Source organism: Cebus imitator, unplaced genomic scaffold (assembly GCF_001604975.1).
Source record: "Cebus imitator isolate Cc_AM_T3 unplaced genomic scaffold, Cebus_imitator-1.0 Scaffold186, whole genome shotgun sequence".
Lineage (NCBI taxonomy): Eukaryota > Metazoa > Chordata > Mammalia > Primates > Cebidae > Cebus > Cebus imitator.
In genome coordinates this window covers 4,064,339-4,076,154 of record NW_016107501.1, presented here as the reverse complement: position 1 = coordinate 4,076,154, position 11,816 = coordinate 4,064,339, and the positions used below count along the sequence as shown (strand labels likewise).

The 11,816-nt window shown below is 48.2% G+C and overlaps 1 pseudogene; it reads left to right on the top strand.

Moving 5' to 3' along the window:
* Nucleotides 1-9,025: 9,025 nt before the first annotated feature.
* LOC108316285 lies at nucleotides 9,026-9,977 on the top strand (annotated as a pseudogene).
* The last annotated feature ends 1,839 nt before the right edge of the window (nucleotides 9,978-11,816 follow it).

Sequence of the window (11,816 nt, the reverse complement as noted above, 5' to 3'; positions counted from 1 at the left end):
CGCCCACACCAGCCTACAGGGGGCGCCGACCAACTTCCAGGCAGCGACCACACCAGCCCACAGGGGGCGCCATGCACACTGTACCTGCCACTGTCACCCTGGGGCGGGAACTGCACTGTCCTGCCACACTGACCCGGGCCCACTGTAGCTGGAGGAGGAGCCTAGGGCCACTGCCCGGGGTGACGAGGAAGAGCAGGTCGGAGTCCCGGAAAAGGGCAAGAGCTCGGAGCTGGGTCCCCAAGCCAGGAAAGGCCAGGAGCAGAAGACGGAGAGATGGAGATGGAGAAGCAGTAGGGGGAAAGAGCGGCCTCCACCAGCGGGGTCCGCATCCACTCGCGGGGTTAAAGCTTGAAGAGGATGAAGCAGCAGAAAGAGCAGAAATGACAATGTGCAATGACACCGCGGAGCACAATGCAGAATCCAGCCCCAGGACTCCAGTAAAGGCTGGTTTTAATTCCAGTTCACACCCCCACCCCTAATCGAGAGGATCGGGAGAGAGGGAGGACCCAAGGAACACTGGAACCTGAAGAGTGGGAATCTGAGGCCAGGACTGATTGTGGGAAATGGTGGGAATCAGAAAAGGAGAAGTGAGGCAGAATGGGGGACAGGGGGTGGAGGGATGCACAGTGAGCTGGGTTAGGAAGGATTAGATGTCAGAACCTCACAAAGGATACAGAAAGGTACTGTCCTTAAGAAGGTGCGTGCTGTAGCTGGTGCGGTGGCTCACATTTGTATTACCAGCACTTTGGGAGGCCAAGGTGGGTGGATCACCTGATGTCAGAAGTTGGAGACCAGCCTGGCCAACCTGGCAAAATCCTGTCTCTACTAAAAGTACAAAAATTAGCCACGTGTGGTGGTTTGCCCGACTAATCCCAACTACTTGGGAGGCTGAGGCAGGAGAGTCGCTTGAACCTGGTAGGTGGAAGTTGCAGTGAGCTTAGATTGCGCCACAGCACTCTGGCTTCAGCAAGAGTGAGACCCCAACCTGCTCCCCACCCCTCCCCAAGAAAGAAGGTGTGTACTGGGGATAAGGAAGGGGTTCTAAGACTCAGGGAGTGAGGGCAGGGGAGAAACAGGGTTCGAGGTGCAGTGGGGTGCTAATGCAGCCCCAAACAGAGGAAGACTGAAAGAAAACAGAGCCCTTCTCCTCCAACTCCAGCTGCTCCTCTGAGTCCCAGGCCACCTGCTCCTGTCTCTGCTGACCTACTGATCTGTCTCTGAACCCTGCTGGAATGCTGTTCCTCTTGATCTCTGCCCTGCCCCAGACCTTTCACTAACACCACCACCCCCACTGCCCCTGACCATAGCCTGCCCCGTCCCAGATGTCCCTGTTCCAGTCTTATGACCTTGGTGACCCAAAGGGGACTGGGACACACAAGTGAAGAGGGTATTCTTCTGGTTCCTCCTGCTCAGGCGTCCCAGTCGCGCAATCATGAGTGTGAGGAAATGTTGGATCTGACACAGATTCTATCTCTCAAGCTGTTTTACACTGTGGTTTCCCTATAAGTGTTTTTGTGGGGTCATCGATGGGGATTTGGTCCTCCCTGCAGAGCAAGGACCTGAGTGCAGATGTCTTGAGCAGCCCAGAGAGGCACATCAAGTTCTGGGTCCTACCAGCCCTGCTTGGCCCAAACACAGCAAGGTTGACAGGATGGAAACAGGAAAGTATGGACTATAATATTGAAAAGGAAGGATTTCATGGGTCAGTGGAACACAATAAAGAACCCAGAAATGAATCTGTGCATTTACAGCCAACTCGTTCTTCACCAAGGCACCAAGAACATACCTTGGGGAACAGATGGTGTCTTGAATAACTGATGCTGGGAAAATGAGAGATATCTATGGGTGAAGAATAAAACTAGACCCCTGTGCTTCGCCATATATAAAAATCAAGGAGCCTGGGCATGGTGGCTCACCCCTGTAATCTCAGCACTTTGGGAGGCCGAGGCAGGTGGATCATGAGGTCAGGAGTTCGTGACCAGTCTGGCCAACATGGTGAAACCCTGTCTCTACTAAAAATACAAAAAATTAGCCAGGTGCGTTGGCAGGCACCTGTAATCCCAGCTCCTTGAGAGGCTGAGGCAGGAGAATTGCTTGAGAGGCAGACATTGCAGTGAGTCAAGATGAAGCCACTGCACTCCAACCTGGGCAACAGAGCAAGACTTCATCTTAAAAAAAATCAAATCAAAATTAATTAAAAACTTACATGTAAAAAACTACAGGCCAGGCACAGTGGCTCATACCTGTAATCCCAATCCAGGCAGAGGTGGACTGCCTAAATTCAGGTGTTAAAGACCATCTGGCCAACATGGAAAAAACCTGTCTCTACTAAAAATACAAAAATTGCTGGGTGCAGTGGCTCACCCCTGTAATCCCAGAACTTTGGGAGGCCAAGGCAGGCAGATCACCTGAGGTCAGGTGTTCAAGACAAGGTTGATCAGCATGGAGAAATCCCATCTCTACTCAGAAAAAATATAAAAAATGAGCCGGGCATAGTGGCACATTCCTGTAAACTCAGCTACTCGGGAGGCAGGGGCAGGAGAATCACTTGAACCCGGGAAGCAGAAGTTGCAGCAAGCCGAGATTGCAACATTGCACTCCAGCCTGGGAAACAAGAATGAAACTCCATCTTAAAAAAAAAAATAAAATTGTCCAGCTGTGGTAACAGATGCCTGTAATCCCAGCTACTAGAGAGGCTGAGTGAGGCAGGAGAATTGCTTGAACCCAGGGGATGGAGGTGGCAGTGAGCTGAGATCCGGCCACTGCCCTCTAGCCTGGGCAACAAAGCGAGGCTTCATTTCAAACAAAAAAAAAAAAAAAAAAAAAGGAAAACAACTAAACTACTAGAAGAAAACATTGGGGAAATGCTTTTAGAACACTGGTCTAGGCAAAGATTTGTTTAGTAAGACCTAAAAAGCACAGGCAACCAAAGCAAAAATGATAAATAGGGTTACATTAAGCTACAGAGCTTCCGCACAGAAATTTTTTTTTTTTTAATTAGAATTAAAAATAAACAAGGTGGACCAGGTGTGGTAGCTCATGCCTGTAATACCAGCACTTTGGGAGGCCAAGGCCGGCATTTCACTTGAGGTCAAGAGTTCTAGACAAGCCTGGTCAACATAGTGAAACCCTGTCTCTACTAAAATACAAATAATAAGCCAGAGATGGTAATCCCCAGCTGCTAGCAGGGCTGAGGCAGAAGAATTGCTTGAACCTGGGAGGCAAAAGTTGCAGTGAGCCTAGATCATGCCACTGCACTCCAGCCTGGGTTGCAGAATGAGACTCCATCTAAAATGAATAAACAAACAAATATATCTATACACTGTATAGATATAGATATATAAGCAAGCAAATAGACAAACAAAATGAAGAGACAACCCACAGAATGAGAGATAATTTTTTTGAACTATTTATCCAACAAGGCATTAATAACCAGAATACATAAGAATTCGAAAACAAAAATCCTAAATACTCCCATTAAAAAATGGGCAAAAGCCATGGCATGCCCGGCCCCACGGCCTCTCCCCGCGCACCAGCCCGCCCCTCCGTGCCACACCCAGCCTGGACCACAGGGACTCGGCCTCACCCAGTCCCACCAGCCGCCTGGACCCCCAGGACTCGGAGCACCCGTGGCTCTAGCACAACTTGTGACCCTCGCCAACCACTTTTCGGGCCCAGATGGTGTGGGGGCCGTCATCTAGACCAAATCCATGCCATTGTGCTGCCCCGGCCACCAGCCCACCCAGAAGCCATAGAGGAGAGGTAGGCAGCCTTAGCCGGACTGACCAGCCCGGCCAGCAGGGCAGCCCCTCTGAGTCCTTGACTGTCTCCCTCCTCGCCCTGAGCCCACCCCAGTCACCCCTGACCCCGGCGGCGGCCTCACGTGGGAGGGGGCTCCCTTCACCTCAATGCTTCAATTCCCCCAGCTGTAAAACAGGGACTGGGCGGCCCAGTGGCCCAGAGGAGCCACCTGTGGAACCCCGCCCACTCCTCGCTTTCCAGGTGTCCCGCGATTCGATGAGGATGGTTTTCTAAGTGCAGTACTTGGCCCACTAGCTTCTCACTGCCCCCATCGCGCTCAGGCAATAACTGGCTCAGTCCCAGTCCATGCATCCCGTGGTGACCTCCGGGAGCAGCACCCAGGCTCCCTCCAGCACTGGCACCCAGGGGCGGGCTGTCCTGGCTACGCAGGGCACAGGGGTGAGGCTGGGGTCCTGCCACAGTGATGAATGGACTGACCAGCTGAGGCAGCAGTGCCCCCACTGTGGTGCCCACACCCCACTAAGCTCCACACCCCCATTCTGTGACGACAGCACTGGAAAAAGAAAAAATTGTTTCCTATGATCCATGTTGGAGGAAGAAAAAAAAAAGTACAATAGATCTCAATAGATATTTTCCAAGGGCTGACATACAAATGGCCAACAGGGAAATGCAAACATGTTTAACCTCACTAATCATCACAGAAATTCACATGAAAACCGCAATAAAATATCACCTAACCTCAATTAACATGCCGATTATCAAAAAATCAGAAAACAACAAATGCTGACAGGGACCCAGAAAAACGGAAGTACTCAAACACTCTTGATGAGAATGTAAAATAGTCTGTCCACTATGGAAAACTGCATGGAGGTTCCTCAAGAAACTGAACACAAAACTACCATATGATTCAGCAGTCACACTGCTGGGTACATGCCCATGAGAAGGAAATTCAGTATATTAAACACATATCTGCACTCCCATGTCTATTGCAGCACTATTCACAATAGCCGAAATATGAAATCAACCTAGGTATCCATCAACAGATGAATGGACAAGAAAGTGTGGTACATACACACAAAAAGAAAAGATTTGTGAATATACTAAAAGCCATTGAATTGGATGCCTTAAGTGGGCAAGTTGTAGGTTATGTAAACTCTATTTCAATAAAGTTGTTTTTTAAAACATAAGGGGCCAGATGTGATGGCTCATGCCTGTAATCCTAGCACTTTGGGAGGCCGAGATGGGCAGATCATGAGGTCAGGAGATAGAGACCATCCTGGCTAACATGGTGAAACCCCATCTCTACTAAAAACACAAAAAATTAGTCAGGTGGGTAATGTGCCTGTAATCCCAGCTACTCAGGAGGCTGAGGCAGGAGAATTGCTTGAACCCAGGAGGCAGAGCTGCAGTGAGCAAAGATCTGGTCATTGCACTGCAGCCTGGCAACAAAGGGAGACTCCGTCTAAAAAAAAAAAGTTCCTTACTTTTTTTTTTGCCCCTGCAACCCGAAATGAAGTCTTGCTCTGTCACCAAGGCTGGAGTGCAGTGGCATGATCTGAGCTCACTGCAACCTCTGCCTCCCAGGTACAAACAATTCTCCTGCCTCAGCTTCTGGAGTAGCAGGGATTATAGGCATGCACCACCACTGCTGGCTAATCTTTTTGTATTTTTAGTAGAGACAGGGTTTCACCATGTTAGCCAGGCTAGTCTCAAACTCCTGACCTCTAATGATCCACCCCTCTCCGCCTCCCAAAGTACTAAGGTTACAGGCATGAGCCACTCTGCCTGGCCTGCATTTTTTTTTTTATATACAAGTCATTTCATAAAGAAAATCTGAAAAAGATGACTACGTTGATTTTAAAAAAGAAAAAACAAAACAAGGAACACTATTCACTGAAAAAGCAGTATGATCCGGGTGCAGTGGCTCATGTCTGTAATCTCAGCATGAGAATTTTGGGAGGCTGGACAGGTGGATTGCTTGAGGTCAGAAATTTGAGACCAGCCTGACCAACATGGTAAAACCCTGTCTCTACTAAAAATAAAAAAAATTAGCCAGGCATGGTGGCGGGCACCTGTAGTCCCATCTACTGAGAAGGCAGAGGTTGCAGTGAGTCAAGAGTGCAATACTGTACTCCAGCAACAGAGCCAGACTAGGTCTCAAAAACAAACAAACTCACAAACAAAAACAAACAAACAAAAAAAGTCAGGGTGATAATACACACCAAAATGTTCACAATGCTTTGCATGGCAGAATGGTATTATGAATAACATTAACTTATAAACTCCAGTCAGATGAATGGAAGGGCGGATTTTTTCACTTTCTCAAGCTGAGCTTATTTTTACTTTCTGAACCTAATTTTACCTATGTGATATGTTATGGGTTTAGGAAAGTAAATTAGTTCCTACTACTATTTTGATTTCTTAAGAAGTCTTTTTAGAAAGTGAAAAAATAATTTATTACAGTATAATTTTCATAGAATAGTATATACCCATTTTAAGTGTACAATGAGTTTTTGTCAAACGTATGTAATTCTGACACTAGCGCAACAGTCAAGATACAGAATATCCCACACCCCAAAGCACTCCCCTTTATATTCTTTGGTTTGTTTCTGAACTCTGTCTTCTGTACTTTTTTTTTTTTTTTTTGAGACATGCTCTGTGTCACTCAGGCTGGAGTGCAGTGGGGCAATCTCAGCTCACTGCAATCCCTGCCTCCCGATCTCAAGCGATCATTCCACCTCAGCCTCCGAAGTGGCTGAGGCTACAGTCATATGCCACCAAGCCCAGCTAATTTTTCTCTGTTTTGCAGAGATGGGGTTTCACCATGTTGCTTGCCCAGGCTGGCCTCGATCTGAGTTCAAACAATCCACCCGCCTCTGCTTCCCAAAGTGCTGGGATTATAGCGGTGAGCCACCAACACACCTGCCCACGCCACTGTGCCAGCCTCCTTTTTTGTTTGTTTTTTTGAGATGGAGTCTCACTCTGTTGCTCAGGCTGGAGTGGTATACAGTGATATGATCTCATATCACTGCAACCTCCATCTCCCCGGTTCAAGCAAGTCGCCTGTGTCAGCTTCCCAAGTAGCTGGGATTACAGGGGCATGCTACCATGCCCGGCTAATTTTGTATTTTAGTAAAGATGGAGTTTCACCATGTTGGCCAGGCTGGTCTTGAACTCCTGACCTCAGGTGATCCGCCCACCTTGGCCTCCCAGAGTGCCAGAATTACAGGCTTGAGCCACCGCACCGGGCCAGGACATACTTTTGTTGCTTGACATACCTCTTTCCTAACCCATTTGCTAGGCCCAACAGAGCATAGGAGGAGCCAGAGAGTGTATATATTTGACCCCAACACCTCGGAAGCTCCTTCAGTGGGGACTGAATAAAGGTGGAACAAAAATCTTGGGCGCCTCCTTTTCTACTGATTGTAGGGCAGTTTTAGGATCCTGAGAAGGAAGAATGTCTTCTACATGTGACTCAGGTCATCTTTATTAAATAAGATTAAAACATCTAAACACTTTTTTGTATTCTGCTGCTATAACAGATACCATACACTAGGTGGTTTATAAAGAATGGAAGTTTAAGGCTGAGTGCAGTGGCTTATGCCTGCAATCCCAGCACTTTGAAAGGCTGAGGCAGGCATACCACGAGGTCAGAAGTTCAAGACAGCCTGACCAACATGGTGAAACCCCATCTCTACTAAAAATACAAAAATTAGCTGGGTGTGTTGGCACACACCCGCAATCTCAGCTACTCAGGAGTCTGAGGCAAGAGAATTGCTTGAAGCTGGGAGGAGGAGGTTGCAATCAGCTGAGATCAAGCCACTGCACTTCAGCTTGGGCAACAGAGCAAGACTTCACATCCCCCCCCCCCCCAAAAAAAAATAGAAGTTTAGTTGGCTCACGGTTCTGGAGGCTGAGGAGTCTAGGATCAAGGGGCCAAAACTTGTGAGGACCTTCTTGCAGTGCCATACCATAGCAGAGGGGCAAGCGCACAGGACACAGAGAGTGGATGGAAACTGAACTTACCCTTTTATCAGAAGCCCGCTCCCTGTACTCTCCAGATACCAACATTCATCCATTCATGAGGGCAGGGGCCTCATGACCTAATCAACTCTTAAAGGCCCAACCTCTTCTTTCTTTTCTTTTCTTTTAGAAGGAGTTTTGTTCTTGTTGCCCAGGCTGGAGTGAAATAAAACAATCTCGGCCAACTGCAAACTCTGCCTCCAGGATTCAGGTGATTCTGCTGCCTCAGCCTTCCAAGTGACTGGGATTACAGGTGCCTGAGACCCTGCCCAGGTAATTTTTGTGTTTTTAGTAGAGACAGGGTTTCACCATGTTGGCCAGGCTGTTCTTGAATTCCTGACCTCAGATGATCCACCCACCTCGACCTTCCAAAGTGCTGGGATCACAGACCTGAGCCACCGTGCCCAGCCAGGTCTCACCTCTTAATGCCATCAGAATGGCAAATTTCAACATGAGTTTTGGAGGGGGCATTCAAACCACAGCACTTACCGTGCCTTGTTTTTCCTGAATCTCCTGGGATGTCTTCCCAAATTGTTTCATTTCTTTGTGGAAGGGGTAAAAGCAAATAATTGTGCTTTATCATCAAACATCAGAATTCGGAATGATTTCTTTCCTTTATTGTTATTATTATTATTTTTTGTCAAGAAGGTTACTGTTTACTGAAACTTGAACTGATTTCACAGAACTCAGAATAACTCTAAATTAACCTAGGATTTAATTTGTTCAACTTTTCCTTTATCCTCCCTTCCCTTTCATCAATGCTTGACATACCCACTCTTGGAACAGTCTTTCCTAACCCACTTGCGAGGCCCAACAGAGCGTAGGAGGAGCCAGAGAGTGTTTATATTTGACCCCAACAGCTCTGAAGGCACAATCTTGGCTCACTGCAACCTCCAACTCCCCAGTGGAAGCGATTCTCCTGTCTCAGCCTCCTGAGTAGCTGGGATTACAGGCGCGTGCCACCACACCCAGCCAATTTTTGTATTGTAAGTAGAGACGTGGTTTCACCATGTTGGTCAGGCTGGTCTCAAACTCCTGACCTCGTGATCCACCTGCCTCAGCCTCCCAAAGTGTTGGGATAACAGGCGTGAGCCACCTCGCCCAGCCCTCTATTAATCTAAACATTTAAAATAAATAAAACATTTTTTAGGTATATAGTAGCTAACACAAAGGTATCTGAACATAAAATTAAGAAACAGCATATTGAATCCAGAAGTATGTTAAAAAACAAAATAAAGCAGCAAAGTGGCCAGGACCCCCTGGGTGAGGGGACTGGGTCTAGGATGGGTACCCTCCTCATCAACAAGATCAGGGAGGAGTACCCAGACAGGATCATGAACACGTTCAGTGTGGTGCCCACACCCAAGGTGTCAGACACGGTGGTGGAGCCCTACAATGCCACCCTCCCCATCCACCAGCTCATAGGAAAAACAGACAAGACCTACTGCATTGATGATGAAGCTCTCTATGACGTCTGCTTCAGACCCCTAAAGCTGCTATGCCCACCTATGGTGACCTGAACCACCTGGTGTCTGCCACCATGAGTGAGGTCACTACCTGACTGTGCTTCCGAGGCCAGCTCAATTCTGACTTGCAGAAACTGGCCGTGAATATGGTCCTTTTTCCCCACCGGCACTTATTCACGCCCAACTTTGCCCCACTGACTAGCCAGCAGTCCCGGGCCCTGATAATGCCTGAGCTCACCCAGCAGATGTTGAATGCCCAGAACATGATGGCCGCTACCTGATGGTGGCTGCCGTGTTCAGGGGCCACATGTCCATGAAGAAGGTGGGTGAGCCAATGTTTTGGACATTAAAACATTAAAATGTCCAAAACAAGAACAGCAGCTACTTTGCTGAGTGGATCCCCAACAATGAGAAAATGGCCGGCTGTGACATCCCACCCTGAGGGCTAAAAATGTCCACCACCTTCACTGGCAACAGCAGGGCCATCCAGGAGCTGTCCTAGAACATCTCGGAGCACTTCACAGCCATGTTTCCCCACGGGCGAGGGCCTGGACAAGATGGAGTTCACCAAGGCCAAGGGCAATGTTAATTACCTGGTGTTCAAATACCAACAGTACCAGGCAGCCACAGCCAAGGAGGAGGGTGAGTTTGAAGAGGAGGTGGCCTAGAGCCTCCAGTCACCGGGGAAAGCAGGGAAGCGGTGTGAACTCTTTATTCAATCCCAGCCTGTCTTCTGGCCTGTGCCTCTGTGCGTGCACTTGCTATTTTCCCTGTCCATGTCCCATGCTACTATTAAATAGCATTTAATAGACACCATTATTAAAGCATTTTCATAGTGAAAAAAATTGTTTTGGTTTATTTCCATGTCATCTTTTTTTGCCCAATATACATTTTGTCTTCTATAAAATACCTGTGCCCCTACTGAATACTTCCATGCGTGGCTGCATATGTGTCTGTATGTGATGAAGAATAATTATCTACAGATCACAGATACAGATCTCAGAGTTTAACTGTGTATACGTTCCTATAGTTTCTTCATCTCGTAAGAATCTGAATTTTAATCTTGGAGACAGAAGCTATCCCTTATCTTTTGAAACAGAGATTGGAAATCCCAGGGGCCTGAGCTGTTACACCCTAAGGTTAGTAAACTTCAATGAACATCTTTTGCTGATCTTCTGAGTGGGAATATTTTCATTTAACCAGTGGGAGGGATGAGGTTCTCCCTTTTAGCAGCTATTTTGCAAGATGCTTTCCTTATGGGCTTGGTCTCTTTGTCCCCACCCTGACTTCATAACCACATCAGTCCCAGCTCATTTTTGAGAAAGCTGGGGCTCTGAACCCCACTGAGAATTGGTGTCTGGGCTCCGGCAGCAGGGACACAGTGAAGGGGGAGGATTTTGCAGGCCACGTTTGGGAGAGGCAAAGCTGGGAGTCACAGGGGGAGAGAGAGTTTGCTTGGGATAAGATGATGCCAGAACAGCTCAGGATTGGCCTTGAGTTCCCCACCAGAGTCAGCCTGATTCTGAAGACCAAGGCTGTAGCTCCAGTAAACCAGACCCATCCTCATTGTTAGTCTCCTGCAAGCAGAAAAACTAGGGGAGACAAGGTACCCTGACAGAGCCAAGTTAAATTTCCCAGAGCTCTAGGCTTTCATTCACCCTGATCCAGAGTCTTTACACACTCAGGGAAAGAATCACCATTCCTACAGATAATGGACTAAGGGCAGTAGGACAATGTGGAAGTGCTGAGGGCATAATTCCCTGTGCACACCCGGCCATCTGAGCTCTCCCACAGCAGCTCTGTGGGGCCCTCACTCAGCCTCCATGCTCCTGCTCACGCTGCTTGCCCAGCCAGGAGCCTTCCAGCTCCACCTGAGTTACACAAACCCCAAAGGGACACCAACCTGCTTCAGCCTTCTCTTGCACAACCTCCTGTTTATTCCCAGGAGATTTGGTCTCTTTCTTTTGCACCCTGGTCCCTTCACTTGTGCTTCCACTGTGGGTGGTCACAAGCTCTGTGCCCTTTGGTGTGGATCTCTCTGCTGGAGGACACAGGACGTACTGCAAGTCAGGGACAGGGCTCATCCTTCAGAGACGGTCATATGGCCCAGGTTCTATACATGCCTGCAAAACTGCTATTTCTGGCTGCTATAAACAATCTCTGGCTGGGCTGGTGGCTCATGCCTGTAATCTCAGCACTTTGAAAGGCCTAAGCTGGCAGATGGCATGAATCCAGGAGCTTGAGACCAGCCTGGACAACATGGTGAAACACAGTCTCTTCAAAAAGTTAAATAAAAAGAGAGAGAGAGAGAGAGATGGGCATGGTGGCTCACACCTGTAATCCCAGCACTTTGGGAGGCCAAGGTGGGTAGATCACCTGAGGTCAGGAGTTCAAGAGCAGCCTGGCCAATATGCAGAAACCCTGTCTCTACTAAAAATACAAAAATTAGCCAGATGTGGTGGTACGCACCTGTAGTTTCAGCTATGCAGGAGGCTGAGGCGGAAGAATCACTTGAACCCGGGAGGTGGAGTTTGCAGTGAGCTGAGATCTAAGATCACACCACTG